Source organism: Ixodes scapularis, unplaced genomic scaffold, assembly GCF_016920785.2.
Source record: "Ixodes scapularis isolate PalLabHiFi unplaced genomic scaffold, ASM1692078v2 ptg001358l_1___fragment_6___debris__unscaffolded, whole genome shotgun sequence".
In the NCBI taxonomy this organism is placed as follows: Eukaryota; Metazoa; Arthropoda; class Arachnida; order Ixodida; family Ixodidae; genus Ixodes; species Ixodes scapularis.
This window is the reverse complement of record NW_024610144.1, coordinates 109,842-124,999: the sequence shown is the minus strand read 5'-3', so window position 1 is coordinate 124,999 and position 15,158 is coordinate 109,842. Positions and strand designations below refer to the sequence as shown.

At 43.0% G+C, this 15,158-nt stretch overlaps 1 pseudogene; it reads right to left on the bottom strand.

The window, feature by feature from the left end:
* Positions 1-9,427: 9,427 nt before the first annotated feature.
* LOC115311955 lies at positions 9,428-10,039 on the bottom strand (annotated as a pseudogene).
* Between the last annotated feature and the right edge of the window lie 5,119 nt (positions 10,040-15,158).

Genomic DNA, 15,158 nt, shown 5'->3' with positions numbered 1-15,158 from the left:
GGGGAAAGTGATGTCATATGAACTTCATGTCACGTGACTTATATACAAAGCCGCTTTCTCCGCGAAATTTAGCTTGGAAACTGAATTGATGTTGAGATCATCTAAGTCAGCTTTGCCCCTGAATTCAACAGGGAAAATGAATGAGCAGTGCGGCTTTATGGGACATGGAGGACCTACGCACAAATTCAGTTTGTTCGCTAAATTTAAAGGGGAACAAAATTGGTGCATAGGCCCGTGATGTGCCATGAGGGAAAGCGCGCGGCTGCGCCGACGGCGACGGCAACGGGCGACGCCGACGCCGTCGTCCGTCGCCGTCGACGAGGAAAGCGGCGCATAAGAGCAGCACTCGAAAAAAGGGGGAGAGATCTTGGGCGGGGCGAGAGCCGTATATCGAGAGTTTCCATGGCCATTCGTTGGGAAGTATAGGAGGGAAATGAGGAGACACGATTGGCCGAAGCTGGACTGGGCGTGTTCCAGGGCGTCTTCACACATTCGTATGTGGCCATCCTGTAGTCGGAAATAATAGCTTGGTGGTGGTTGCGAGAAATGAAATTGATAAGTGCGTTGGAGTAACTTTCTGTGACTCAAAATGTGGTGCACGCGATGTTTCAATCATGGTCATCAAAATCACGGAGGAGAGCGCAACTAGCGGAACGATCGACATAATCCCTACGCCAGGCGCCGAGGGCCGGGACTCTGCCGTCTGAGCGGTCACATTCACTCCGAACAAAACAGAGTTGAGCTCCGAACAAAACATTGGTGGGCGGCACATTCGTTTCTTACATCTTTTTGCATGGTAATGATCGAAACATCCCGTCCAATCTATTTGCAGCCATTAAGGTTTACTGCATTTAATACCCATGCCACTCGGCCAACTCGAATGGCTTTTACAACGAATTACATTTGAGCGGACGGCCAATCAGCGCGCGACACTCCGGGTGTAGCGCATTCCACGCGCAACAGATTGCGAGCTGATTGGCAGTCCGCTCAAATGTCATTCGTTGTAATGGCATTTACTTGCCCGTGTGGCACGGGTATAACTCTCACGCTCTTTTTAAAAGATGTACCCATGATTACAACTGTTTCTCGCTACCACCGCTAGGAGATTCTTTTCGGCTTTTAGTTGCCCAAGAGAGCATGTCAAGCCCTCTTTCGGAGTCTGGTGCAAGCCCTGGCTCTAACCGCCCCTCTCATTGACCAAACCTGCTCCATCCCCGGATCTTGGAGGGTAGGAGGGGTAGTCAGGCTTTACATAATCTCCCCCCTGACGGGGGGGATTATGTAGAGCCTGACTACCCCCCATACCCCCCCCCCCATACCCCCCCCATACCCCCCCCCCCTACCCCCCCCCCCCAAGACCCCGGCCGACACGGGGACTTTTTCGCCTGTATTCTACCAGTTTTAAATGGAAATCAATAACTTTTTTAGCACATTCGTTGTTTGATATCCATTCACGCCGCATCGAACTACATTCAATATTTGGAAAGAGATCTGCAAATCTTATAGTAATGTTTTTTTTTTTATATACTCTAATTTGTTCTTGCAAGAAGTTCCACAAAATAAACGCATGTACAACAGCTTACAAAAATGACTTAGATGGGACTGCATTATTTTATTTTTGGGAGCGCAGTTAACCCCATCACTGCCCCCGGACCGATAGTATTATGCAATAAATAGGAGAGTCCTTCACCATGATCGAGATACTGTCCACTGGAACCAGCAAAAAAAAAAAAAAGTGATAAGGCTTAAGTTTTTTTTACTGTAGCTTTGCTTGTTGACAATAAACGCAATTTGAGGAGAAATAAGAGGGACTAATTTGCTAAGCTACTTTTTTCATCATATTCAACGTTTTCCTCACTCGCGAAACTTGAATCTAAAATCGATCTGTAGGCTTACTAGGACTAGGGAGCGGTCGATAACTCCGGGTTTTAAATGATCACGTGAGCACGCCGTTCTTCCGAGCGCCTGGTACCTAAACATTTTTTAATTAGTGCTGTGTAATTTAAAACAGACGATGACGGGCGAGTGCCTGATTGTGGAACGGGCGCTGGGGTCTGGTGCGGAGATTGCACGCTTGGTTGCGCAGACTGTATAACAGGGCTCTGGAGATCGCACGCTGCGACATCTGGATGTAAAAAAACATTTAGTTTCATTTCTTTTGATTTTATTCACCTCAAAGGCATCCGAAGACGCATTACATGAAGGGGATTGAAAAAAAAGAGGAAACAAGTAATTGAACAAAAACAAGAATAAAATAAACTCCGAGGGTGAAAATCACGAAATTAATTATTAGCAACATGTCGTTGTGATGCAGTTTTACAAATCAAGGTTCACACTTACACAAATCCATACAGTTGGTTTAAATGCAAGGAGATTGTGCTCAGTTAAAATATTGTGGGTAGTTAGTTCCAGTCAGTGTTGCCAAGTACTAAGCGACAAAAGAGAAGCGTGTTAGAAACAGAAATGGTTGAATCTTTCAGGAATGATCTAATCTGGATGATGTGAAACTGAAAGCCCGGCAGTAAGTAAATTTAAAGTAGGAATATACAACCTAAAAAAACAAAAAAAATATGGGGCTCATCATTTCTTTTTTTTCTAGAGGGGATATAGTTATGTTAGTTTTTTTTTTTAAATGGAGACACTAGTTTTGTATGAATAAGAACTCCATATAAATTAGGACGCTTTGTTCTGAATAGATTCAAGCATTGAGATTACGTGATCTTGGAGAAGATTCGAAATGATGCTTGCGTATTTTGATTTTTGGGAGGATTATAATGTTTCATACGCAAGTACTTTTTTTTTTCAATGGGAGCAAGAAATAATGTTAATCTAGTGAAACTAAGTGTTTCAGTGCGGTATTTGTTATTTTCTCGATGTTCTCGTTTCATGGTATGACCTGCAAATTACACGCCCAAATACTTGTACGATGATACGTGCTCTGGTGGTTTCAAAAGTAATGAATACTAGGCTAGTGTTTAAGTGGAGAAATTAGTTACGGACATTTGTTCGTATTTAGGAGTGTTGATATTCGCGTGCCATAAGAAACATCTTAACGATATCGTTTTTTAAATCACTTGAAAAATAGTGCCATCATTAGGTGTATTAATTTTTCTGTAAATACGGCAATCATTAGCGATTCAATAGCCTAAATGTCGATTTATTTGATAATGATTGGTCGTCAATATATAATATAAAAATTATAGAGGCCCGAGTACACTACCCTCACCCAAACAGTCAACAGGTGTTGACTGTTTTATTCGTAGAGGACGGTGTCTTCAATTTCCAACAAGCGCAACCGCGAACTCCAAACGAGCAGATGCGCTTCGCAATTTTTTCAAGTAGTTTGTCCGCAGAAGGAGCTCCCTTCGCCCAAGAAAACGAATTGCAAGATCAACATGGCCATATTAGGACACGGTGGAGTCTTTTTTTAAGTTGTTCGCGTGCAATTGATTGCTTAATGGACTCTTTTTAAACTGGCGAAGCGGCTCGGCAGCAGCGCCATTCACGCTACCCCTACTGAAAACGGCAAGGATGGTGGTTTTAGAGCTCAGATCCCCAGAAGCACATTTCGTCCTAATGCAAAGTGCGATCTTCAATATGGGATTTTCAAGACCATGGATATTCTGTCGGCAGCTCCTACACACTGGTGATCCTTCTTTGTTGTGGGCATGCATGTGACCACAAGCTTCGACGGACTGAAGACACGAACGGCGGACCACCTTCTGTTCCATGTGAGTGACAAGTAGAGGACCTCTTGCACATTGGGGACCGGTGTACTTGCAACGCAATGCACGTTTTGTCACTATCCGATGAAGTTTTTTTGCATTTTTGCATTTTTGCATTTTTTGCATTTTTTGAACCTCTCATTATTTTTCAGCATTTTTTGAACCTCTCATTATTTTTTGTGCGCGTTTATTGCTTAATTTTTATTTGTATTGTATAATTTGCAAGTCCTTATTTGAGTGTCTATTTGTTACACTGTTTATTTTGTATTATCTACTTGCATTTGTTTATTATATATCACACGACCACCATGTCCACCCCTTATGTAATACCCCGCAAGGGGTCCTTAAGGTATGGAAATAAATAAATAAATAAATAAATAAGTTCGATCACGTTTATCTCTGGGCCAGGAATCTCCGACGAGTACGGCGTGTAATCCAAAGTGATCGGACCGAACGGCCCTGTAAAGCGCTATTAGAGCGCAGCTCTTAGGGGCCCGTTTCCGGCTTGAGCGGCGTCGGCGTCGCCGTCGGCGTAACCAAGGTCACCCCAAGGTCACGTGACCCCCAGGACACGTGACCCCCAATGGCCACGTGACCTCCCAATGTCACGTGACCCCTCTCAAGGTCAGCACAAGGTCACGTGACTCCCGAGGTCACGTGACCCCTCCCAAGGTCACCCCAAGGTCACGTGACCTCCCAGGTCACGTGACCCCCAGGTCACGTGACCCCCAAGTCACGTGACTCCACCGGTCACGTGACCTCACGTGACCCCCAAGATCTCGTGACCCCCAAGGTCACGTGAACCCCAAGGTCTCGTTACCCCCCCGAGGTCACGTGGCCCCCAGGTCACGTGACCCCCAAGGTCACGTGATCCTCCCAAGGTCACGTGACCCCCAAGGTCTCGTGATCCCCCCAAGGTCACGTGACCCCAAGGTATCGTGAACCCTCGATCTCAACGTCGACCCCCAAGTCATGTGGCCACCCAGGTCACGTGGTCCCCTCCCCGAGGTCACGTGACTCCCTCCCCTCGAGGTCAGGTGACCCCCCGGAGCATATTAAAGAATGAGGGGAGGAGGAGGAGAAGGAGGAGGAGGAGGAGGAGGTGTCTACCCTCCCTTCAGTACCCTTCCCTCCTCCTCCTCAAGAGCTGCGCTCCAATTCGGCGTTACAGGGAGTTGTAAACGGCTTTCACTTCTTGTAAGTTCTTTTGTTTGTAATAGACCGTGAGAGACATTATAATTGCTCATTTTGGTGTTCTAAGTCATTTGTATTTTTTTCTTGTTAAATAATGACTGTCTTCTTGGCAGGTGATGTGTGCTCTAGTGTAGTCCTCCCAACATGTCCAAAGTTTAACACCACAGAAGCTTTGAGTAGTTCTTATTTGCAAGTGTTGGCTTGTTGCGTGGGAGCTGAGTGTCAGTTATGTCACCGCGCTATGTGGGTGTATTTACCAGCAATGGTCTCCCCTCGACAATTTTTTTTTTATTTTTGTTATTTATTTTAAATTTTTGAATAATTCAAACGACACGTTCGGTTCACTATTATGTTCTTTTCGTATAAAAGTCTATATATTTTATTGTTATTTTCTTAGTACATTTGACACGCCTGAGCTGAGAGGGAGGTCAGCCGTATGATTTATTGCTTGTAAATAAAATGGGAGCAATATAAGGTCATTTAGAACTACATGTAGCTGTTCCTCAAATACTGTATTTTTAAATCATTTTTTTATCGAGGTAAGAAATTGGTGTGAACGTAAATGACAGTATTGTAATAAACAGGTCTTCAGGGTACATGAAGGATTGAGGGACCCTATGATGCTGCAACATTGGGGCTAAGCATGTTATAGGTTATCATTGCTACTATTTGATTGATTTCTTTAATCACTATCACTAGATTAGTCTAGATCGGGCGAGCTCTGAGTTAGGACACGTCACGCGAACAAAACAACAGCAGATGCCTGGGCCAGCTTGCTAGAAACAGGGTCTCAGCTGAAACTGGGGGAAAGAAAGCACTGTCAAAACAAGTGCACCAAGCTGAGCGGGTCTCAAACCTCGTCTGAAGGCGCTCGTGCGCCCCATCCTTTGCAGTGCTTCCTTTCACGCAGTCTTACCTGAGACGCTGATTACAGCAAGCCTGCCCAGGTGTCTTACCTGCGCATCTACTTATTTTCAACGCAGTAGTGTTATGCCCTAGAATACTCGAGTTTGTTATACACAAAATTACTGAAAAATAATTCGCTAGAGAAGAAAGCTTCTATTATAGAAATCTAAACATGAAAAAAAAAGTCAGTAGGCCATTCTGCGACTTTATACTGGGAGAGAAACTCAACCGCTTAATCGAAAAGTTAATTAGAGTGCGACACATAATGAACCTATATTTTATTTTGATATTCATTACTCAAGAACGTAAGCGAGAACTAAGAGTGTCTGGAGGCAAAAGGTAAAGGAAAATTCTATATTACAGCGATATCAGGTTGTCTATTGGGAACTGGTAGAGATGTGACCTCTGAAACCCTTCACTTGAATCCAGGCTCCCGCTTCTGTTTCTTTCGGAACCAAGTGCCCTGATCCCCGTGGGATCCCATCAAGTTCCTACCCGGTTCACAGCTCGCAGTGAGGGATCCTGACACTCATTTTTGTTTTATTTTCTCTTCAATCTAAATTATGAATATAAGGTATTGATGGTGAACTTTGCATTGCATACGTTTATATTTATCTGCATGTAATATTGGCTTAATGTTTTTCCCCAGTAAATGTGAGTTGTCTTCTGCAGCTTCTTTTTCAGATGCATATGATGTGTACTAGTGAACACTATAAATACATCTCCTGGGTAATCATGCTTTCTTTTTCTTTCTTGTTAACACTGTAAGTAATGAAAATTTGATGTACCCCTTATGTAAGCCTCACGAGAGGTCCTTGTGAAATGAAATTTAAAAAAAAAGCTGGATGCCTGCTAGAACGGCTGATGAATCAGTACAGCCCACGCTTAAAATCGGATGCCGAAATTGGAATTCACAAGAACCAAATATTCGATAAGCGAATAATTAAACTTGGATGCCTATATTGGATGCCAATATAGGCTTAGGTGTTGATTAAATTGTTCTCCAACCTTGGCTTGAACGTTGGTTAAAGGGCGATCTAACTATAGCATGAATGATGATCTCTTATTGGTTTAAATATTTGTCAAATTTTTGTCCAACTATAACATTAGTGAATAGTCCACTATTGGATCGGGTAGCGCTTTCGAGAAAACCAATGGTAGGCCAATATTTAAGCAAATGTTTGCCAGTGACGGGCCTATGCTGGTCCAACACTGGTGTGCTGCTTTGGCTGTTGCCGCCTCGCATTCAACATTTTCGTATGAGTGTGTTGCGTTTCAACTAAGTCGTTGAGTATGTGCCAGGCGTTAGTATTTTATCGGCTAATGCGTATTTAAATACGCACTTTTGAGAGCAGCAACCTAGCTATAATCTGCTTACAGTAAGTGAAGTGACGAAGTGCGTCGAGTGCTGTGTGGTCAATGGTTGAGCTGGACTACTTTGATAAAAAAGTCAAGAAGGCTCAAGCAGAGAACCAAGTCTGCCTGACCTTGGTAGCGTTCAGAACACAATATGACCGAAGGTTTCTTTGACGCCAGTCGTCTTGGGACAGTATTGACAAAAATATTTCACGCCGACTATCTGTGAAAGAGGGCTCCTTAAGGGGAGAAGGCTGGTGATACAACGGAAGCTTCGAAATTATGTCTTGAAGCGTTTACACGAAGCACTTCAAATGATTTAAAAAAAATGCAGAGTAGGAGCTTAATATTAAGTGTGGGGGCCTGGATTAGTCCTCTGCTTGGTAGTTTCTTAACTAACGGTCGATTATATGCCAAGTGGCGGGGCCAAAACGTTGAGCCCATGATTCGACTGAGACCCTGCAAAGAGTGTGACAGAAAGTCGGCGCTGATTTATGTCAAACGAAAAGAGTTCCCACTGTTACAATACCGTTGATTACCTCAATAAATATCCAGAAGTCACTCTCTTGTAATCGCTAAAAAGTGCTAGTGGGTGTTCAGACAAGATCATGCACGCGTGTCCAGTTGACATTTTTTTTGTTTTTCTTCGTATTTTTATATGCTACTCCCCAATGCGTGGAGGGAGCGGAATCACAAAAGGTTTTGCGAAAAAAAATAATTGTCCTCGAGAAAAAAAAAAAAAAGAAAGAAAGCACTACACCAAGGCGGCAAACCCGTTTTGGCGTTTTGATCTTTCTGCCAAATTTGGCGGCACGCACTAGACAAAACACGAACAATATAAAACTCAAAACTTTTCCTCAAAGAGTAGTTTATAATGGCTATACAGAAAACAATTTACATAATTTTAGAAAATATATATCGTGCCTAAAAAATGCACAAACATGGCAACTTTAAGGTTCTTATCTTCTATTTGTGATTTGTTATCACTTAGAGTTTTTAAGATGTATTGTTTAAATTTTTTTCGCAGGTTCTTTCTATCAGGGTCTATTGCCTATATATAATGTGTCGCTCTGACTTAAAATAAAAATATTGTCTGCGCTGTAAACATCGTTGAAAACGAGAAGTACGGCAACTTCAACGTGCAATTAAAAAAAAAACATCTTCGATATTTTTTTTTTTTAAATTACAGTGAAGCATTCTACACAATATTGCCCTGTTTTCTCGTTAAAACATGCTGCATTACTTTGTCTCTGTTACAAATTCACCACTTCGAATTGAAGAATTTGGCTACTTTGATATTTTAACTTACATTGCTTCGCTATTATCTCGTAAGATTTTCAAGCCTTACTTTTTATTCAAGCCTTACTTTTTATTCTTTACTCTTATATTCTTCTCAGAGGAATCAATCATATACGTATATTTTGTCGTTCTCGCTTATAATTGAAAATAATCAAACCGCTTCAAACATGTCTCAGTGTAAAATGTTCTGCAAATACAACGCGCAGCTAAAACAAAGCAGAAAAAATTAAGCTGAGATTTTTTTTAGTTTAAGTAAAATATATCGCACCAAATTGCCGTGGTTTTCAGTGAAATGAGTGTTGCTTTATATGGCCCTGGTCAAAACACAGAGCTTCGAATTTATAGTGTATACCCTCCAGATCAACGTTTTTGTTGCTCCTGCCTCGGCCTCAATTACTCCTACATTCTGTAGAATAAACCTATCATAAATTTATATTGTTTTTAATTTCTGGCAAAGTTCAAATTTGAGATATATGACTATGTTAGGACAACTATTAGGCAGTAGTTCAAAGCTTCAACTGCATCCGTCCTCTGACGAGCACGCCCCTCATGCTTACTACAAATGTCGCTGCTCGGTACACGCCTGGCCTAAAACGCAACTTCCCACAAACGAAAAAAAAAGAACACAACAACCCGGCTTCCGCTTTCGAGGTAAGAACCGAACGCACCTTAGGAAGCCAACAATTAATATTTCACTCTAACAAATGCGCATTGCTAAACGATTGCTAAACGCGGTCGGCACTCTGCAAGTTCAAGCAGTAGTTATAAAGAAATTGTCGCTGTATTGAGCGCTGTACTGTCCGAGGAAAAGTCAGTTTCAAGTTCAGTCCTGTTGTGCCACTTTGCAGTACATGTCCATTTTAATTGAAACACAAAGTATGAGCAAAAAACCTCGATTGGCGCCGTCGAGATAGGAACCTGGCATAACATTTCGGTTGGGTTATAAATTAACAGTTCCCTTCAGCTAAAAACAAAAATATAGTACCGGAAATTACGTTTACATCATGAGATGGGCACTTTAAAAAGATGGTCGTCATTGCGTTCTCTGCGGTGCGAGAGACAGTAAGTTCCAAGTTCAGCCCGGCTGGGCGACTTTGCCATACATGCCACTTTTGCATTCCTGCGACATGGCGCACGTTCCTTCATTCTTTCCATCTCCGGTTTCAAAACTCCATTATTTGACCTGCTTGTAAGTAAATCGGATTGAATCCTTGGAGCCGCTTAGACAATACACTTGACATGTCTTGGGCTGTCGCTTGCTGGCTGTCGCAGGTTGTGTAGAGTGGCCTAATGTTTTACAAGTCCTCCAACATTATCGCGCGCGTTTTTGCCGCCTCCTGTTGCAGAAAACAGCCATGTGGCTAGAAGATATTTCAGTTTCGTGAACTCGTGCCCTGATAATGGTTTCTAAAATGGCTCGCTGCTCCATCGCTGACACAAGTCACTTGCGAGTGAAATGGAGCGTTGTCATCAAGCCAATCTGTGACTGTCGTGTGTGCAAAGCAGGCGCGGGCAGACTCATGACAGAACTAATCGGTGATGACGGCGATGCTGTGTGTTGATTGTCGAGTGGTTGCAACGCATGTAAACACTGAATCTTACTTTTTGTGCCAGTGGTAGGCCTGGATTTCATCGGACAGCACAGCGGTGCAATTCTCCGCGAAATCAAAATGTAGCACGAGGCTTCCTTTTTCTTCGCTACGCTTTACCATGTATATGGCGTTTCTTGAACTTGCCTGATATGATTATGAGGTCTCCACCTACCTACGAGTGTCTGAAGTTCTTCCATGAATGCCACGGACTTCAACGTTCTCTTAATCACATTGCCAGATTTTCACGCAGCTACCAGAACCTCTGCTTCTTCTGGAATGTCAAGTCGTTCAAGCGTAAAATGGCGATCCTTAGGGCATCTCACGCAGTTGCCCAGTTCGCATTCATTGGTTGGCAGAGTACAAATGTACATCGATTCCAGGTCAGAGATGTTGACATTCTTCCTGCTAACGCTTTCGAGACCTGCGACGCAATGCTTGACATTGGCGAAATATATACAAACGCAAACTTCGTTCTGGGGTGCAAACTTGACCCACCAGGGTAGCAAGGAGTGAAACTTAGTGAGGCCAGTCGTAGTTTGTGGGTGTGCACTTTTAAAGAGACGAAAAGCCTCGCGAATCCACCTTGTCATGAAACGCTTGGGCATGTACTGTTTTTTTGTCATTGCCCAGCAGAGAAACGACGTCTTTCTGGTTGGGGCTTTGTCTAGAACAGCTCAGTTTATCCCTAGTGAAAAAACAACAACAAAAAAAAAGCTCAAAAGTTAGAGACAACTATACTATGGTCACCTTGCATCTTGAGTAAGGATCCGGTATCGACCACACACCATGGTTATTTCTCAGTTTCCGAGATTCGTCGATGATGTATCGAGTTGCCTCCGGTAGAATACTTCCGATTTCTTTCCTCGTCAGAAAGAGTGGAAGGAGCGTCACAAGCCGACAGCGTTCTTGGTGGGAAGCACATGCAGCCTATGCGAGCCGAAAGTTCTGCGTCCACTCTCTCCGCCTGTTGCAGTTTCCTCACGATGGTCCTGGGACGTCGGATGGGCCATATGCTGTTCGAATCCCCGTACGAACATCGGGGATTATTGCATCTTCCATTTCGGCTTGTTTTCTTTTTCCGTCGGATTCTCTGCAACGGCTTTTCACTTGACTTGGTGGCTTCAGTGGTGACACTTTTGTGGGCAGTAGATAATCATTAAGCTTTTTGACGGCCTCAATATCTGGGATAGACGCGTCCTCCACACTGTCAGAGGTTTCTCGCACATACTGCATTTCACGGTTGAAGTGCTGGAAACAGTACTGGCAGAGGTAGTCTGGCTCCTTTACTTCTGCAGATGCCTTCTTGGGCAACCCCTTCTTCAAGGGTTTGACACCTAGATATTGCTTGCTGCGGAAATTCCTCCGCTTTGTAATATTTGATTGTGTTTACTGAGGTAATCAGCACAAAACACTTCGTCAACGCTGAAAGTCGCTTCCATAGCTGATGAGCCTTGTGCGACGATGCAACTAAACCGGGCTTGTGGATGGTGCAGTTCTAAATTTAAGCTTTCACACCGTGTCTTTCTATACGGAGTGGCTAAAGTTACGTCCGCACTGAACGCTGAATGTCTTACGTCAATGAACCCTCTCTCTTTCAATTAATCCAAGGAGGCAGGGACTTTAAAAACAACAAAGAGTTACGTCGCCCACAATGCTACACGCTTTGTTTTTATTTTTACTTTACCCAGGGTGTAAGGTTCGTACACTAGACCACACACACGCGCTAAGGGAATAATATTCATGTATGCAGGGCCACTGCGCCCTTAGCCGCTGCCAGATGAATTTCTATCGGCGCTCTTCAGACGGGGGTGGCTGCCGGCAGCGTCATCCGGTGACCAGCGCCGCACCCTACGCCTTTAGCGGCTTAAGATTTTGTTTAGATATCAGAACCTCCATCTCCCGTTCTTGCGTACAACTAGACTCCAGTACGCCAGCCACGGAGCTTTTAAAATCTTATGCCTTAGTTTTTTCGCCAAAAGCATTCTCTATTACCCGTGTCATCAGCGATTAAAAACGATAAATTCCTCTAAACTGCGCTCGTCACGCTCCTTTGCATATCGGGTTACGCATGCTCGCATCTCAGACCTCGTGACTCTCGAATATGTTTCATCAGTCGTCCGGTCACGCAGGACTCTCTGTTTCAACATGGCGAAAGTTTAACAAGGGGTGACGCACTTCGCTTAGCTCTAAACCCGCGTTGTCTTTTAACGAGCGGCGAAAGCTGACTCGAACGAGGCCAATGGAAATGTCCGCGTGCTTCATGCTTGAAGCGCTGAGGTGTTGCGTTCGGTAACATACCCCGAGGTGCAAACCGAGGAGCTTTGTTCGGTTCTTCTTGGTGAGTTGTACTTCAGTGCACGCATATACAGTGCAGCGACACGTGAAATAAGTACGAGGGGCGGGCTTGTCACTGGAAGGCTGCAGTTGAATCTTTAAACTAGTGCTTAATATATCTTGATATAAAGTCATATAGCTCAAACTTGAACTCGGCCGCAAATTAAAGAAAGTATAATATTATGACAAGTTTTTTTGTTTTTTTCTTTTTTGTTTTTTGTATAGAACTTAGCAGTAATTGAGGCCGCAGCAGCTAGCGACCAAAATGTTGATCTGGAGTTTATACATGTACAATTCGAAGCGCTGTGATTTTGAACGGGATAAAATACAGCAACACATATCTTAATAAAACGCACGTCAATGTGGTGCAGTTTACTTTACCTAATGAATTAGCTTGCTTCTTTGTTTTTGCTGCAGGATGAATTTGCAGAGCGTTTTACACAGAGACATGTTTGAAGCGCTGTAAATATTTTAATTATAAATGAGAGTAACAAAACATACATATAATATAGATCGTTTTGAGAATAATATATGAGTAAACAATAAATAGTAAAGTTTTAAAATGTTACGAGATAACAGCGAACCAATATTAGTTAAAAACGTCGAAGTAGCCAAAATTCCTGCACTTCCAAGTGTTCTATTCTTGACAGAGGCAAAATAATGCAACATGTTTTAATGAAAAAAAGTGAGATATTGTGTAGAATGATTCACAACCATTAAAAAAAGAATTCGAATATTTTTTTTGTTATAGTTTGCACGTTGAAGTTGTGGGACTTCTCGTTTTCAGCTATGTTTAGAGCACTGTAAATATTTTTCTTTCTACGTCAGAGCGGCACATTATATATACAAAATAGACCATTATGTGAAGAGCCCGTGAAAAACTATTTAAACGCTATATCTTAAAAAAACTCTACGCGATAAAAATCACAAACATAAGGTAAAAACGTCGAAGTAGTTACGTTACTTGCAAAAATATTTTTCAAATTTGTATGAAATATTTTTGTGTATTGTCATTATATACTGCTATTTGAACAAAAATTTTAAGTTTTATATTGTCTGTTTTTTGTCTATCACGTGCTGTCGAACTTGGCAGAAATGGCGAAACGTAAAAACTGGTCCGCCGCCCTGATGTAGTATTGTTTTGTTTTCTCGAGAAATACATTTTTCGTCACTAAACCTTTTTTGTGATATTGTTCCCTCCATACATTCGGGAGTAACATGTAAAAATACGAAGAAAAACAAAAATGTCGACTGGACACGCGTGCATGACCTTATCTGAACACAGACCAGTATCATTCTAAATTTGAAAAGCTTTTTTGCAAGATACGGCGTTCAGGAGGTTGTAGCATCCGGTAATGAAATGCAGTTTGTATTCGGAGAGTTTAAAGCGTTTGCTCATGAGTATGGCTTCCGTGGCGTTATATGAAGCCCAATATGCGCTCAAGCAAATGGAGAAGTAGAGAAGACGGTCAAAACGGTAAAATTTCTAATTGCAAAGGCAGATGACCTCTAGATTGCATTACTAGCTTACTGGGACACCCAAGAGCCCCTTGGGAAAAGCACAGCTGAAATACTGGTGTACAGGTACCTACGAACTAGTCTTCCGCTGCACCCTCAAAGCCTGTTTCCCCGAGCGGTTAGGCTGAACAAGGTCCGAAACCAGGATCACGCGTTCCAGGAAACGCAGTGGAAACTCTTCGATCGCCGCTGCGCAGTGCAAATTCAACCCTTGAGGCCAGGAGCCTCAGTTCGGGTGGGGAACTGCGAGCAGGAGGCCATCGTACTTTGGCTAGGCAATAGACCAAGTTCTTACGTGGTTGGGACGCTCTCAGGAGCGATCGTTGAGAGTAATCGCAGATGTTTGATATCCTGGAGTCCTGAGAAGCCCTGTCCAAATAGTTTCGAGGTCAGCTACGGTTTTCCGAGGAAGGTAGGAAACCGCTGTGCAGAATTATGGCCCACTATAGCACAACCTCCGTTGCCTGCTAGGCCTCCGACTTGTGTGTCTCATGACGGTCCTTGGCCGGCTACGTCCTCAGATAATCTGTTCCAGTAAGAAACACGTTCTCCGAAAACCGGAACGCTACGAAGCTGGCAGCTAATTTTTTTAGTAGTTGCTCATCTGCCTAAAGAGGTTTGCTTGAACAAGTTTGCTTCTGCACCTGAAGCTAGTTCTGCAAAATATATGTTTATTTGCCTAATACCCCAGTTTCAAGATTTTGTTTCTTGCGTCTCTCAGTTGTGCGACAATGTTGTCACGATTGGCGACAGCGCATTTGGCTCATCCCAATCTTTCTAGAAAGCAAGCTACGTGATTCGGTACGTGCTATCTATATATTCCGCCTGCAAGAGAATAAAAAGCTCTTTACCGCTCGCCGCTGCAGTCAGAATATGTTTGGGACATTTTTGCGGCTTTCCCTCGGCGGGGTGCAAGTGATAACACGAAAAATATTTAGATTGGTGTCCATGCAAGAGCTGTGATGTCAAAATTCTAAAAATAAGACATCTTATGGCAGCTGACTGATTACTGTGGTTGTACCCCAGCTGAAAATGGCAAAAATATAGTCATAGCAAAAGGGACAAGCTAAAAAATGGCAAAAATATAGTCATAGAAAAAGGGACAAGCTAAACAATCCTGTCGAAAATATTAAAATAGGCAACACACCTATTTACTACCCGTCAGCCGTTAATGATGCCGAAGGGAAGATATTTTTGAAGCTGTTATAGTTATGTGACATTCCAAGATTTTTCT